General features: G+C 35.8%; 1 protein-coding gene and 1 long non-coding RNA gene across 4 annotated transcripts in view; both read right to left on the bottom strand.

The window, feature by feature from the left end:
- LOC106873931 (chondroitin sulfate proteoglycan 4) overlaps positions 1-16,931 on the bottom strand; it is a 218,893-nt gene that overhangs the window by 20,750 nt on the left and 181,212 nt on the right. The window lies entirely within an intron of this gene.
- LOC149136611 (uncharacterized) lies at positions 10,523-14,744 on the bottom strand. Its single transcript, XR_016241112.1, has 2 exons — positions 14,213-14,744; positions 10,523-13,393 (listed from the first exon to the last, which is right to left on the bottom strand). It is a non-coding gene; the product is annotated as an uncharacterized LOC149136611 (long non-coding RNA).

Below are 16,931 nucleotides of genomic sequence, written 5' to 3'. Positions count from 1 at the left end.
TTTCTGCAATGTATGGACAATTTATCCTGATCATGCTATTTATTAGCATTATCACGTGTTTGATAATAAAAAAAATTTATATATATATATATATATATAGGAATAACAACAATAAAACTTGGATCCAATTTATGCGTGTTTCCACAGATCACATGTCTCTTAAGATCACAGTCCATATTCCTGGAATGATTACAGTGTAGTCCATAGTATCTGTGGGCATCAAGTAGATCATCTTCATGGATTCATTTCTTCAGGCGATATAACATTAATAGATGTTTAACTGAGGGCTGTTTATCTCTTTTGACTATGACAAGGTTGATTGAGGGCTGGTCAAAAAGGCTAAATAACCCTCAATTAGAAAATTACTATTTTTAAATCTCACAACAAGAGATATTCAGCAACAGTACTTTGGAGTAAAGATTATTTGCCAACATAACATGGCAGTTCTGGTTTAGGACGAATGGAGGTGCTAGATTCCCTTGTCGTATAGCCAGCTGGAGATGATGTCTCCTGGGGCTAAATTACAGCAACATTCATCCTAAACTAGGACTGCCATGTTATGTTGGCAAACAATCTTTATTCCAACCTTTAGTTAAACATCCATTAATGTCATATCACCTATAGAAATGAATTGCCGGTAGAAATGATCTACCTGATGCCCACAGATACTACAGACTACATTGTAATCATCCCAGGATGCAGACTGTGATCTTAAGAGACATGTGATTTGTGGAAACACGCACAGCAATGCATTAAATGTTTATAAATCCCATCCAAGGATTACTGTTATTATTACTATATTTATCCTGCATTATATCAGTACAGCTCAAGGCAACCCCAAAAAACTAGTTCACCAGTCAGCATCATTAGACTGTGGCTGGCATAATAGAACAGGAGCTTTATTTGCATATTCAAAACGTTTCCCGTAAACAAATTTAAAAGATATATATAAATTAAAGCATGTATGTATTTTGTAAGTATGTACATATGTATGCATGTAATGTATCTATGTACACTCGTGTGAGCACACATATTTGACTCTGAGTATGTATATGTGAACATATATGCATGTGTGTGTGTATGTGTGTGTGTATGTGTGTATATATATATATATATATATATATATATATATATATATATATATATATATATATATAAGGATGAGTCTATGTAAATATGGTGAATGGTAAAAATGTGTGTATAAATGTGTGCATATGTACATATTTGTATATATAGATGTATATGTATATTGGTGTATTTTGGGATACTGAAAAGTGCCAAATAGTCATCAAGTGTCATGACCTGAACTACATCCCCAGCAAATTCTTGACAATGTGTGGCAAGCATGACCAAACATCGAAAGGTTTGGCACACTTTATAGTGGCTCTCATTTAAAAGCTCATATCTTCCTTTATTTATTTATTCTTTACATTGTATTTTTTTGTCAACAACTTCCTGTCTGTATGAACCATGCCACAGGCATTCTTCATTCATCATCAATGTATTTGAGACGCAACTACTACCAACATCATCTAGTTGAGCTTATGAGCGAAATGTCACTTATGTAACTTGGAATCCTGTTATGTCACCTGATGAGGCATTTCTGCACTGGGTGTGTGTGAGGGAGGGTGCATTGGAATTCAATATACCCTAACCCTAACATGAACCCAATCCCCACCCACTAGGGGGCAGTGTAGAATTATGCCAAAACAATTGCTGTGATAAGTAAAGTATCCAGCATACTGTCTTCCAATATTAATTATTTAGAATATATATATAATGTCTAATTTTAATTCTTTGAGGTTTCCTTGTAAGGAGGGTGTTGGTTCTAACAAAGAAATGAAGGTCCCATCATTAGAATTTAGATAGGAACAAAATTTTAAGGTTACATCTTGAATTTCAGAAGAGTCTTGTATGTTTCCACTGTTTTGCATGCAAAGTGAATTTTCAGAATACAAATGAGGTGACTTCATTCTTTGTTTGTTGGATGTATATATGTGTGATTTTTCTTGATTGAAGTTTTAGTGTCTATTTTGACACTAAAATATTGGCAAATATTGTGAAGAGTAAAAAACAGAAAATATTAAAAAAAAAAAGGACGGGGTCTTGTTCTTTTTGTCATCTATTGTGCAATCATCACATAGTTGATAAACTTTCAGTGCAAGAACATTAGAATAATCAAAATCAGAGATACAGATTCTACTGATGCCTTGACCACTTCTGGACTATGAAGAAGCTTCAGAGTTGTTTTGATAGTATGCACACAAAGCTTTGCATGAGGTTTAAAACATCTCATAGTGTGAGCATAAAACCAAAGAGATTTAGGAACACATTTCACCCATCTTTACCACTATTGCTAAATGCTGGGTAGACTTTGCTGGTCACTGCTATTGTGCTGAACACCAGGCCATATCAGATGTTATATTGTGGAGACTTCCAAACTCTATTAGAGAATAAAAACAACTCAGCTCTATTGATGTTATTGGAAAATAAATAACATGAATTTGAGAACCTATCAAAGTTAATGAGAGAGAGAAAGAGAGATTACTGGTGTGATATATTGAAACATATCTCATTTGCAACCATTTGAAGAAGACAAATTTAAGCTTATAGTTGCAGTGTAGTACCTGTACTTCACTGTAAACTATAAGCTTAAATTTCACTTCAGCCTAGCAAAGATGCTTTCTTTGATCTTTAAAATTATATTAATATTATAACAACTGATTTTTACTATTTTGTGAATTTTCTTTTCTCTGTCCCTGATCATTTTGTCTCTTTTCTCTGTCCCAGGTCACCTATGTCTTGACAGGAGCATTGAATAAGTCCTCTTGTTTGTGTGTGTGTGTGTGTGTGTGTGTGTGTGTGTGTGTGCGCGCGCGCACATGCATATGCTTGCATTCATGCATGAGTGCATATGTTTATTTGTAACTTACGTTTACATAATTCAAACCAGTCACTAATAGAATGACACAGTTTTATTGTTTGAGTTAAAAGAGTGTAAGGGGTGTACATTTCTCTATAGTGCATGAGCATGTGTAAAGCACAAATGTGATTGTGTGTATATGTTCACAGCAAGCCAATTGGCATTGATCTATTTTGGAAGAACCCAGCATTTCCATTCTTTTGTGCAAATTTGTTGCAATCAAGCTCAGTGCAACTATGATGGTGCAAATGAGAATTCTGCATTAGTTCACTGCAGATATTCTATTGTACCACAACTTTAGATGAGATATTCGCATTCAATGAATGTAGCTTGCTGGCACAACTACTTCACAGAAATGTGAGTAGTTGGATAGTTTATATCCTAGTAGCTCTTCATCTTCTTCATGTAATCAAATAAGGGATTTCCCAAACAATTTTGTAGAATTGATATAGATTGTAGAGTCCACTGGACTTTCTAATGATAGACCTGCAGCCTGCTGATTCCAATTTCCTATCTTACTGCAGCATATAAAATAGTAATCCATGTGCAAAAAAATTTAATTTCACTACATGATTACTACAATGATTTTTTATAAAATGGTATTTCTTTGCACTTATCCAAAGAAGATAAACTTTATTTTACTAGGCTTCTATCACTGGTAGAAGTTTTAAAGTATAAGATTCAAAATATGAAAGAATGAATATTCTCTTATGCCAATATGAGTTCAAAGTCATGTATGTATGTATGTATGTATGTATGTATGTATGTATGTATGTATGTGTGTGTGTGTGTGTGTGTGTGTGTATGTATGTATGTATGTATGTATGTATGTATGCATGCATGTATGTATGCATGTATAAGTGTCTGTATGTATGCCTACCTGCATGCATGCATACATATATGTAATGTAATGTATGTTGTGAGGAAGTCTGTTGCATGTGTAAAGAGTAGCATAGGCGTATAATGTAAAAAGTTTGCAGAATGTAGGTGAAAACTTATTTCATAAATAAATGTGAAAATGTGTTTGTATGTAAGTGTATGTATATATGCTTGTGTATATAATTGCATTTGTATTCCCTTTGCAGCTTTAGCAACTCTGGACTAAAATTAAAAAACAAATTAATAAAAGACACACACTTCAACATGTATATTAACACACACACACACACACGCACTGGGGTCGGTATAATCGACTTAATCCGTTTGTCTGTCCTTGTTTGTCCCCTCTGTGTGTAGCCCCTTGTGGGTAGTAAAGAAATAACACATACACACACACACACACATTTATACCATTTTCACATACATGAAAAGCAGGCATATACATGCACACACATGCACAAACACATACATATTCACATAGATGTATATATACACACATACACAAGCATGAAATGAAAGAAAAAGGAATAATGTTTCAGGTAGTGAAAATAGATAAAGAATAACCTACTCTCCACTCCCACCCCTGCCCCAGGGTAGATCTCAGTGGACTTGGTGGTTCTTAAAATAAATATCTTGCTTGTACATTCTTTGGCAGTGTAAAGAGGATAAAAAGAGTGAGAGACAACAAAAGCAATAATAACAACTACAACTACAGACAAATAATTAGCTAGGCAAAACTTTTAATTAAAAGTTGAAGACAATAAGTGAAATGTGTGCGTGTGTGTGTGTTTATGTGAGTGAGAGAGTGTACCTTGATATAGAGACATGTTGAAAATGTAAAGGAGAAGAAGAATATAAATAACAAAAAGACAACAGCAACAAGAAAAATACAAGAAAAACAACAAGAAAACAGCAAAAAAGGCCATAAAACACCAACATTAAGAAAACAGCAACAACAGGGAAGCAACATATTAGAATATATGGAACAATTGAATGGCCATAACCAATATCCCACCTCTCAAAAAGAGAAGGAAGATTAAAATATTTTTTCAATGTTGCATCAATACTTTTTTGGAATGTTCTTTTCAAAAATAAAACTAAGTATTCTATTATGATGAGAAAGTAGCGGAGGTGGAGGAGGAGGGCTGTCAAATTAAACAACAGTATATTGTACACAACCCAACATTGCCTACAATAGTAATAACAACAAGAATCTGCCTATCTCTGCTATGATCACTCCCAGAATCTTTGATAATACCAGGGCAGATTGGACAAGAATGAAGACATCCCATACATTGACTTCCGGTTTGATCTTGTAAGTAGTTTAAACACTGTGTTGCAGTTTGAAACAAGGTACTTAATTCTGCCTATTCCAGTTTGCTTGAGTGACCAAAAGAAATAAAAGTACTACTCCTACTTTGTGGTAAAAAAAGACATTCTGTTTTCAAAAGAAACTGCTCCAATAACAATAAAAAAAAGTCTCACCCATATAAGCAGGGAAAAGATACAAGGTGGTATCCAAAGGTTCCCAGACTAGTTATGTTTAATAATGTTTATTTACCTAAGTTTTAACATCATCTCCTTCGAAATAGTCACCTTGCACAGCAATACACTAGTCCCAGTTTTCCTGCCACTTTTGGAATCTGGCCTGGAAGTTGTTTTCCATAAACAAGTCGAAGACCTTCTGTGATTCACTCTTGATCTCGACAGTGGTGCTAAAACAGCAACCTTTGAGCAGATTTACATCTTGGGGAAGAGATGGAAATCTTCAGGTGCTAAATCAGGTGAATAGAGTGCGTGCAGAAGTGATACCTTGTTGTTTTTGGCAAGAAACTCACAAGTGAGGAGAACTCAGTGACAGGGTGCATTGTTGTCATGAACAATCCAATTCTTCATGTTCCACAGATCTAGTCACTTTTGCTGAGTGTCCTTCCTCAAATGCTTCAAAATGTCATCAATTGTCCCCTGATGATCCTCATGCAGAAGCGATGAATTTTCTCCACATTTCCAGGGTGACACCCGTGGCAGGTCTTTGAGATTGCTCATCATCTTCCAACAATGTTCCTCTGCTTTTGATGCACCTGTGCCACTTGAAACATTGCATATGACCCATTAACTCATCACCATAAGCTTGCTAAAGCATGCTCAAAATCTCTGTAGCAGACTTTCCAAGTTAAATGCAAAATTTCACGTTGGTTCTTCATTCCAACTTCCAGTTAATGACAAAAATTGCAGACTACAGCATACACAGTGATGTCACTCAACACATTGCCTCATGAAGGTCATTGCTAGCTCTCACTGCACACACCACTGTGTGCTGCCATCTGTTGAAATACTACAGAACTAGTCAGGGAAGCTTTTGATACCACATATGATAGTAAAAATAAAAACACAAGTATGTTTAACCCTTTAGCATTTAAACCAGCCATTGCTGGCCCAAATATTCAACTTGTTTTACATTCAAACTAGCCAGATCCAACCTCTCACACCTACCCTACAATGTCATTCTAAAAATAACAATCACATAATCAAAATTTTGAAGCTATGTGAATAAATAAGCATTACATTTGATAGAATACTTTAAATGCTAAAGGGTTAAAAATTGACTGAATTGGCATCCAGTATCTTTTAACTAACTCCAGTCCAACATTGTAATGACCAGTGATACTTGATTCAATTGACTTTAATCACCATTATGCATACTAGCAGAAAAACTGCCCTCCAGGCATGTTTTCGCTAGTTCCTAAATTATTTTTATGCATTTTTACCTATTTTGTGTAATTTTTCTTTGTTATATCTAATTTTCCTTTGGATTCTTTTTTTTTGTTTTTTTCATAGAACTCACTTGTTCAGTAAATTTAGTGCATAACTACAGAAATGTGTCCCACTGAATTTGTTTCCTCATAACTTTCTTAATGAAAGTTTCTACATATACATTTCAGATGGTGTAAATTAGGATTATATTAGAATTTGTGGTGTAAAACTTTTTGAAAGAGAAGTATCAGACAATTTACATGCCTCAATTTTGTTTCTTCATAGCTTTCAGAAAAATGAGTATTTTTTAGTGAAATTTTTTACAAGGCGGTGCCCCAGCATGGCTACAGTCAAATGATGGAAACAAGTAAAAGATAAAAGATAACTTTCAGATGGTTTAGATTCTAATTATAAAAGAATTTAATGCAAAAGAAAAAAAAAAAAAAAAGGAACCCTAACTCTAATGTTGCAAAAGAAAAAAAAAAAATTCAACCTATGTGATCCTTGCAATTTCTGGCGTACTAAACAGCCATGAAGAGGATGAACTACCATCAAATTTGTTTAAAAGTGTCTGATTAAGATTGCAATAAAATAATGAAAGAAATATGTATGCTATAATTTGTACTAGCATTGTACTGCCCTTTCTACAAAGACTTCTTTCAGAGAATTTTCAGAAAAGGGTGGAATAGTCTTCAAAAGTAATTTTTTTTCAACACAACTGTAAAAAAATCATCAAAATGCATGAGGAAAACAAAACAAAGATGTATGAAATATCCTCTCCCCCATTTTGCTTGAACATTAAATTCCAATACGATCATAATCTACGCCATCTAAAACATAATTGCTGAAAATTTCATTAAGGAATATCCATTTTCCTGTGAGTTATGAAAAAACAAATTTGGGAGTGGAGGGGTACACTTCTGTAGTTATGCCTAACTGACATAAGTAAACTAAAGCCAATTTTCTTATTCAACTTCTGTTTCTTCAACAACACCATGTAATTATGAAAGGATACTGAACCAACACAATTTGGCTGACACTAAATTAAACTGATAAGTTGTAGAAAGTAGCATTGCAGGTGCTAGGGAAACCTTTATATTTTCACAAGTATAAACAGACATAATTTGAAATGTTGTATTGAATAAAATTTGTGATTGGAGCGTATACTTAAAACATTCAATAATAAACGAATCTTCAAACCACATTTTGATGAAGATATACTAAAACTGGAATTTAAAAACTATTTTACAAAGGGTCTAGTCTTTGATAATTGCTTTCTTTTAGTAAAAGTTACATTCCAGCTACTTGCAGCTTTCTCTATTGTAGTATAGATTATTATGCTGAACCTCATGAATGGGACCTCAAAGTGTAGAATTTGCCAACTCTAAACTAGATATTTGAAATCTAAGAAGCTCATTGCTGACTACACAAATCAATCTGCCCCAGCAGCACCACCAATAGCAATGATAATTGGCAGTAATAATAGAAAAAGCAGACCAGCAATGTTCCTATCATGGCATAGTGCTAAATGTAAAATTACTAAACTTCAGCTAAAGGAACAAATCACATAGTTTAGATTAAAATATTGGAATAATCTACATAAAAATAGTAGAATATTCAAATAAGTTCCCCCATTGGAACTTAAAATTTTAATCACCTCATCTATACCACCACACATTACATGAAGCTATTAAACATTTGCAGTTTACTGCATTACATGACATTGAATTACACCAAATTATGGTTTTAAAATGGTACAATGTTTATAAAAAACATCACCACCATTTCATACTGTGTGTTTTCTGCTTTATGAAGTCAGGTATAGTTTGTACAGTCTGAAATCTCTCAGAGATATGTCAGCAAGAAATTCAGGGGCTTTGTTTCCTTCTTTCTGTTTTTGAAAGGAAGAGCAGCAATATTCATAACTTTTACAGAACCCTAACAAACTGATGTAAGCTGGCTGATTTTTAAACTAAACATCTTGTAGGTTGAAGTTTGAGGGAGGAAGAACAAAGTGAAGTGTTTTATGTGATGCCTTGTTGAGGATACACAGTAGAAAGATGAATGGAGTAGACAATTAGTCTGGAGTGGAGAAAGTATACAGCTATTCTAGGGAATCAAAGACTATTGCAGCAGTAATAAAGGAAGCAGAGTGGAATCAATGTTAAATCTATTGACACACAGAATTGATCTCAGTTGTCATACTAAGTAATGCTAAGCATATTGAGCTAAGATCAACTTTCTTAAGCCACTCACTTCACCCCATCTTTTCAATAAAGCTTTAAGGAAACTATTAAATATGTAAACAGCAGGAGTACTACAGTGAATTTAGTGAAAATGTGTTTCCTGAGATTGGTTCAATCACAAAATAAGAAAACTAATTTCATGCATGTGAACTACCAAAAACAATAAGAACAACATTAAAAGCATGATAATAGCTAACAGCGACCACCCTCCAGGTAGTTTTCTACTAGCCACTTGATATTTTCATATTTGATTCCCAATTCTAATAATTTTTATGATATTTTACATCTAATGATTTCTTTGTATAATAGTGCCCACTTGCTTAGTAAATATTGCTTTCATTATTCTATCACAGTCATAATCTCTCTTTATTAAACAAACATCAAGGTAGTCCAACTACATTTAGTGTGCAAAAAAATAGCAGTGATAACAGAGATATTTTAATACCTATAGCATATCAAATAGCCATAGCAACAAATTCACTTGATAATTCTTAGATAACAACAGAAATGAAATAAGTCACATGAGTTCGAAGCTTCAGTAAGTTTTAATAAGTTGTCCAATATAATTTTTTTCCAGTATGTATAAACAATAAACTGAGGGCATTTACACAAAGAATTTAAATCAACAAAATACCTAATTTCCTTGTATGAAATAATTAAATAAAACTTGTAATGAAAAAATTGCAGTGAATATATATTAAGTAAGTTATTATTAATGAAAACAATTAGAGGTGGGAGAAAGAGAGAGTGAGAGACTGTTGCAAATGAAAATGAAACTTTCACCAGAACATATAAATATTGTTTATCAAATGTTAAAACCTACTCTGCAATGTTTATCAAATGTTAAAACCTACTCTGCTTACTCTTTTACTCTTTTACTTGTTTCAGTCATTTGGCAACAAATATTTAAATTTGTGACATTAAATAATAACAGATGCTTTGAAAGTGCCTTTTTATCCATATATATTAACAGAGGAATTTATAAAATTTTCCAGAGAGTCAAACCTATAAAAGCTCATTAAAACTATCTTGTTTCCAAATATTTAAATTTGTGAATTTGAAATATTCGATAACAAAAGGAAGTTCTGAAAGTAAATTTTCCTGAAAATTTCAATCTATAAAAAATCTCACTTGCTTAGAAAATATTTCTTTCAGCAATTTCGAAGTTGTAATATATCTCTAATTTAAACAAACTTCAAGGTAACCCAACAATGTTCAGCATGCTAGAAATAGCAGCGATCACATAGTTATTATTGTAAGCCTTATAGTGTTCCAAACAGCCATACCAACAAAATCACTTACTCTTTTCTCTCTTTTGCTTGTTTCAGTCAACTGACTGTCGCCATGCTGGAGCACCGCCTTTAGTTGAGCAAATCGACCCCAGGACTTATTCTTTGTAAGCCTAGTACTTATTCTATCAGTCTTTTTTGCCGAACCGCTAAGTTATGGGGATGTAAACTGTTATGTCTCAACGCTACTGCTATCTAGCACCTTCGGATGATCTCTACTCACCCACTACACAACTGCTACCCGACTGCTACTCAACACTCCTAGCACGGCCAGATTACCTCTATTTATATGTCTTGAGAGATCTTACTTCTTCGCCTGGGGGCGTCGACACAATATAAACACACCAGCATCAGTTGTCAAGTGATGTTGGGGAGACAAACACAGACACACAAACATATATATATACATATATACGACGGGATTCTTTCAGTTTCTGTCTACCAAATCCACTCACAAGGCTTTCGTTGGCCCAAGGCTATAGTAGAAGACACTTACCCAAGGTGCCACGCAGTGGGACTGAACCCAGAACCATGTGGTTGGTAAGCAAGCTACTTACCACACAGCCACTCCTGCGCCTTCTTAATTTTTTTTTTTTTTTTTAATTATACCAGTATATTAAAAAATTTTCATTTTATCAAAAATTTCATTTAACAAACTCCAGAAATTGATATTATTCTTGAAATTGTGTCTCATAGCATTCATTCATTCAATAAATAATTTTTTTACATTACGTATATAGAATAAACTGTGGATTTTGCAAATAGTGAATTAACACTTGAAATAAAAACATTCAAATAAATATATATTATATAATCATTAATGAAAATGGAGGTGAGAGAGAGTAAAAGACTGTTGCAAATGAATAATATTGTGTATTAAATATTAAAATCTATTCCACAGTAAATACAATGAATATTTAAATTTGTGAAAAACTTGTAGTTCAAATATTCAATGAACTTGAGAAAACGAAATTGCAGGAAATTTCTTGGAATATGAATTTCTAAAAAAATTTCCAGTCAAGCTTTCTTCTGGTAACTGTTACATAACTAATTAATAAGCAGCTTCCTCCATTATAATGTGGATTTCTAACATAGACAGAGTGCCACAAATTTTGAGGGAGAGTATAGTCATTGTTCTACTTCTACTTGTATATGATTGTACATTGCTCCCAATCTGTCAACTTCTAGAGTTTGTACCACAGTAACAACAATAATAATGAGAAGGAAGAAATTGATATGAAATTCAGTCTAGAAAAATGTGCCCAAACAAAGTTTGAACAGACGAAAATTAATAAAGTCCATTAATATCTTAATATGAGGGGATACCCAAAATTTTGGAATTTTGCAATATTATTTTATTCACTTAGTTTTACATTTACACTTTTATCACCTTCAAAGTATTCTCCATTTGAAGCAATGCATCAGCCCAGACACGTTTTCCACTATTCAAAGCAGTGCTGGATCTCTTCCGAGGTGATGCCTTTTAACACCTCTGTCGTTTTTTTCTTCACCTCTTTCACATCTGCAAATTCCGTAGCACCAGCTTTCATCACATATGATGACCTGTGAAAAACGGTCCAGATCAACTTCCAACTGTTCTTTCAGTTCATGACGGGCATTCAGTCGTGACTACTTTTGATCTTCTGTGAGCAAGCAAGGCACAAATTTGCTACAACTCTTTTCATTTGCAATTCCTCACTCAAAATTCATTGGCAGGAGCTCCAGGACACACCAATCATATCAATAAGTTCATCAATTGTTCAGTGATGGTCTTCCAAGATCAGTTCATGAATTTTCATGTTTGCATTCGTTCAGGATGACCTCCTGAATGAGGTTGGTTTTCAAGCAACAAGTGGCCATTCCAAAAGTGTGGAAACCACTTGTAAACTTGTGTTTTGCTCATGGCAGTGTTCTTGTAAGCTGTTTGAAGCATGACAACTGTTTTGGCCACCGTTTTCCCCAGCAGAAAACAGAATTTTATGGAAACACACTGTTCCTTTGTCTCAGCCATTCTAAAACATCGACAAATGGGAGAAGCATTGCAAAACAAAGATGCATGATGTGACAGTAAGACTTCACCTGACACTGGTTAGCAGACAGATGCCTGAGGGTCATATTAAGTATTTTCCTAGTGGCAGAAGCCTGAACTACAACGGTCCCACAGAGAACGTTTCCAGTTACTTTTGGGTACCCCCCTGTAGAAGAAAACAGAGATAAGAAAATTAGACTAAACACAGACTAACAAATACTTAGGGATTAATGAACTTGAAAGAGTCATCATAGTTCATTCATCTTTGTCAACAATGACCAAAGACATCACATGGGAGAAGGTGTGTGCTCACAAGGCTCTGCTGCAGACCAGGCACTGGTGGTCTGCTGGGAGTTGGTTCTGGACTTGTACAGTTCATTTCCTTTGTTCCCCTGCAATCCTGTTCTATTTGAAGGAGGTAGCACTTTTGTTGGTACAGCTTCACCGGACAGGGCAGTCTTGCACTTTGCATGCACTTGTCTTCTGCCAGTTTGTTGTAAAATAGTCTCTTGGGGAGCCATGTGTCAAGTATTTGAACAAGGTGGCCTGCCCACCTGGCTTGTGCTCTCTTCAGCAGTGTGTAAATGCTTGGCCATTTAGTTTGAGAGAGGACCTCTGTGTCAGGGACCATGTCTTGCCAGATGATTTTCAATAGCTTTCTGAAGCACTTCATGTGGAGGTGGTTTAACATTTTGACATGGTATTTGTAAACCATCTACGTTTTACAGGCATACAGTGGTGTAAACAGTACAACTGCTTTGTATACCTTCAGCTTAGTGACCAGCCTGATGCCTCTCCCTTTCCACACCGATTCACGTAGCTGCTCAAATACTGAGCTTCTCTTTGCAATGCATATGTTGGCTTCCTTTTCAATGTTCACAGATCTGGAAAGTGTGATGTTGAGGTACATGAACTTATCAGCAACCTTCAGAGATTCCCCTTTGACAGTGATAGCTGGTTCCATTTATCGTTTCTGCGGGACAAGTCAGTGTATGACTTCCATCTTCTGAGTACTGATTGTGAGGCCAAAGTTGTTGCAGCGAGTGGAAAAGTAGTTCATGTTCTGCTGCATCTGGGTCTCTGTGGCAGCATTGAGTGCACAGTCATCTGTGAACAGGAAGTCATGCACTGAGTCCTCTTCCACCTTGGTCTTGACCTGTAACCTCTGCAGGTTGAAGAGTTTGCCATCAGTCCTGAATCTGATTTTGATGCTGGTCTCATCACCATTGCAGAAAGCATCCTAAAGTTAGCATGTGGCAAAAGATCATGTCAACTGTCCTATGGCCCTCTCTGAAGCCACACTGACTCTCTGGCAGATGCCCATCTTCCATGTGCTGAGTGAGGTGGTTAAGGAGGACTCAAGTATCTTGCTTGCAATAACAAGAAATGCTTTGATGGTTGCCACAGAACTGCTTGTTTCCTTTTCTCTTGTGGAGGTGGACAATAGACGCATCTTTGAGCTCCTGAAAGAGATTAGTGGCTAAAAATATTGAAAAGGTGAGCAGAGCACTTCAACAACATTCTGAACAGGCGTTCCTCTATCAATGCTGAGGCCATTGCTTGCATGCTCCAAGTTGACATCAATACATCTCTGGCAGAGCCTTCAATGGAAGCAGAGGTCTAGAAAACAATTAAGCTTCTCTCAAATGGCAAGGCACCAGGCTCTGACTCCATCCCAGCTGAAATATACAAGGCAAGAGGACCAGTCTTGGCACAGAAGCTCACTAATCTCTTTCAGGAGCTCAAAGATATGTCTATTGTCCACCTCCACAAGAGAAAAGGAAACAAGCAGTTCTGTGACAACCATCAAAGCATTTCTTGTTATTGCAAGCAAGATACTTGAGTCCTCCTTAACCACCTCACTCAGCACATGGAAGATGGGCATCTGCCAGAGAGTCAGTGTGGCTTCAGAGAGGGCCATAGGACAGTTGACATGATCTTTGCCACACGCTAACTTCAGGAGAAGTGCCAGGAACAGAACTAAGGCCTTTGACACCATCAGTCATGAGAGACTTTGGAAGACCATAGGAAAGTTCAGCTGCCTGGACGGCTTCATCAGCGTAGTGTGACAGTTCAATGGCAGCATGTTCACTGGAAAATGGAGATTGTTCCAACTAGACAAAGTACAACATGCACAAATGACGGAAAAGATTGGAAAAGAATTGTAGAGAGACATTAGATGAATATCTAAAATAGAGCTAAATGCAAAAGTAAATTTTAAAATTATAGTAAAATAAGGTAATAAGCATCAATACTGTCCCAGTAATAAGTTATTGTAATAATATGTGTAACTGAATTCTTAGAATCAAGACTAGATTAAGTAAACAAGAAAACCAATGAATGCATTCAGAACACATCACCCAAAATTCTACATAGAATGAATATATTAACCATGAATACATGAATAAAACAAAAGATTGTTTTCTGTCTTCAAGAAGTTAACATATATAAGGCAGACTAATGTAAGAATAGTGACAAGAAAGGAGAAACAAAACTGAAACTACAATAAAATAAAATAATAAAAGTTGAAGTAAAACTGAGTTTACAGAATGTCATGGAAAAGAGCTTACATGACCAATACCAGGTAGATAACAAAAAAAAAAAAAAAAAAAAAAAAAAAAAAAAATCAGCACCGACTGAGATGCCCAGAACTCAACACAGACTAAATTATTTTTGATTGCATCACAAAGTACCAAATATGTACAATGTAGTAGAATGCAAAATGTACAATGTGAGTAAACAATCAGTCATATTGTTTTTGGCAGACCAAACTTGGGGAGGAGGAGTGTTCGTTTTTCCTTGTGCAAGTATGTACAGGCAGGACAAAGCAGACACACTAGAAATCACACCAACATTAGGAAATACTCACAAAAACAAGATGGTATAGACATATACAGATAAGGCCTCTCAAAATGACAGTGACCATACTCTGGAACAATGCATAAAAAGAGTGGTTTAGCCAAATTGGCCTAATAATTATGAAAAATATTCTACTTTATACCTCAATTCCAGCAGATGACAAGAAATAGAGAACCTATAAAGTACTGGAAATAAAGAAATCAAAATGAGGGCTGACAACCTAAACAATCCTTATAATATTAGGTGTCTTGGAAAAGAGATAGAGATCCCCAACTCTCCAAACTTTAGGACTTCAACATATATACAACATACAGACAACAGCAATAGCACTTCCTTCTCTCCTTTCTTTTTCAAGTGAAATTCAGAAGAGTTAATGAGGGCTTGGCCAACCTAGCCCACCATACAACCTCTTTCATTAAGGCCACCAGACATATAGACACTGCCTTTCTTGATGAAAGGAAGATAGTGGGACAGTCTTCATTGTGGACTCAGCTGGATCCATCCTACACATTACAGCAGCTGTTCAACATAAACCCACAAGTCAACAATGTTCAGGCACTGGACAAGTATGTGCAGAACAGTTTTGTCACTCTGCCTACATCTCAAGGAAACCTGATTGGCAGTGCTTCCATTTCTGTAGAGTTTATCTTGAACCAGTTATACACCTTGGTAGCACAGCCAGTTCAAGGATTTTTTAATATTATTCATGAGTCCTAATCTAAAAATCATCTGGAACAGACCAGCTAGTTGATTTTTGTCAATAGTCAGAGTTCCCCAAGAATGCTGTTGCTCTTGTCTGCTACTACCCCACTATAGAACACCATGGTGAAAATTCCATCAACAGCACTACCCAACTGGCAAAAGTTCATGTGTGCTTGATTATATTCCAGATACTAAGTGCCCTGCTTCAGTCTATGCTTGACCCAAGACTGCAACCCTGTCAAAGAGATGAGCAGTGGAAATGCAGGTCTAACAAACAGTGACCATATCTGTTCACTATCAAGGAATTGCAAGAGAGGTCATGAGCTCACTGCATGTCTGTGCACCATCAGCCAATGCATGCCCATTGATTCAGCCAGTGTTGACAGCAAATGGAGCATCTGACAAGTGGGACATGTCTCTTCCACAGTAAATGGAAGAGTGGGCACTCCAGGTCAGACAAGGTAACAGTGATTTTGTGGAATTTCTACAGGTAGCCCTTGAAAGTCTCCCTCTTTTGGGGAATTGTTCATTGTTAATATTTCATTATTACTGTTATTTTTCTGTTTACACATTCTTTCATGTAATCTCACAATGTATCATCCTGTAACATTCTCGATCTTTAGATAAACCCTTAGTGGTTAATAAAGAAACAATTATTATTATTAAGGCAGCAAACTGGCAGAATTGTTAGCACGCTAAATTCCTTAGCAGTATTTCTTCCAACTCATTACATTCTAAGTTCAAATTCTACTGAGGTTGACTAGACCCTTCCCAATAGGAGAGGTCTACTCAATGATGGTCAGGCATAATATATGATAGAAGCAATGTAAGTGTTCATCACCTCTGCCTGATCTTTCAGGGATAGCTTTCCTTTGATCCATTTCAGGGTGAGATTAACCACCCTACTTATCAATTTGTCCCAGTTTTCCTCAACTTGGAGATCTGGACTAAAGCAGATCCCAGAGGAATTTAAATGGTTCATTTGCCCTATAACACTGTTGGACAGCATGGACCTGCCTCTCTAAGTGCCAAGCTGCAGGCCCACTGACTTTTCTTGATTGATTATTGCTCCTGTCACCTTGTAGCTCCTTAGATCAGTGCCAATTGCCTCAATATGCTTGGTATCCAACACCATCATGGTGACATTATATGCATATGTTAACATAATTCTTCCACATCCTAGTTGACAGGGGATGCCCAACATCTCTAGTTTCCACAGTAGTGGCTCAAGAGACAGTACATACAGAAAA

This window comes from Octopus bimaculoides, chromosome 3, assembly GCF_046866305.1.
Source record: "Octopus bimaculoides isolate indiv1 chromosome 3, ASM4686630v1, whole genome shotgun sequence".
NCBI lineage: Eukaryota > Metazoa > Mollusca > Cephalopoda > Octopoda > Octopodidae > Octopus > Octopus bimaculoides.
This window is presented reverse-complemented; position numbering and strand designations above follow the sequence as displayed.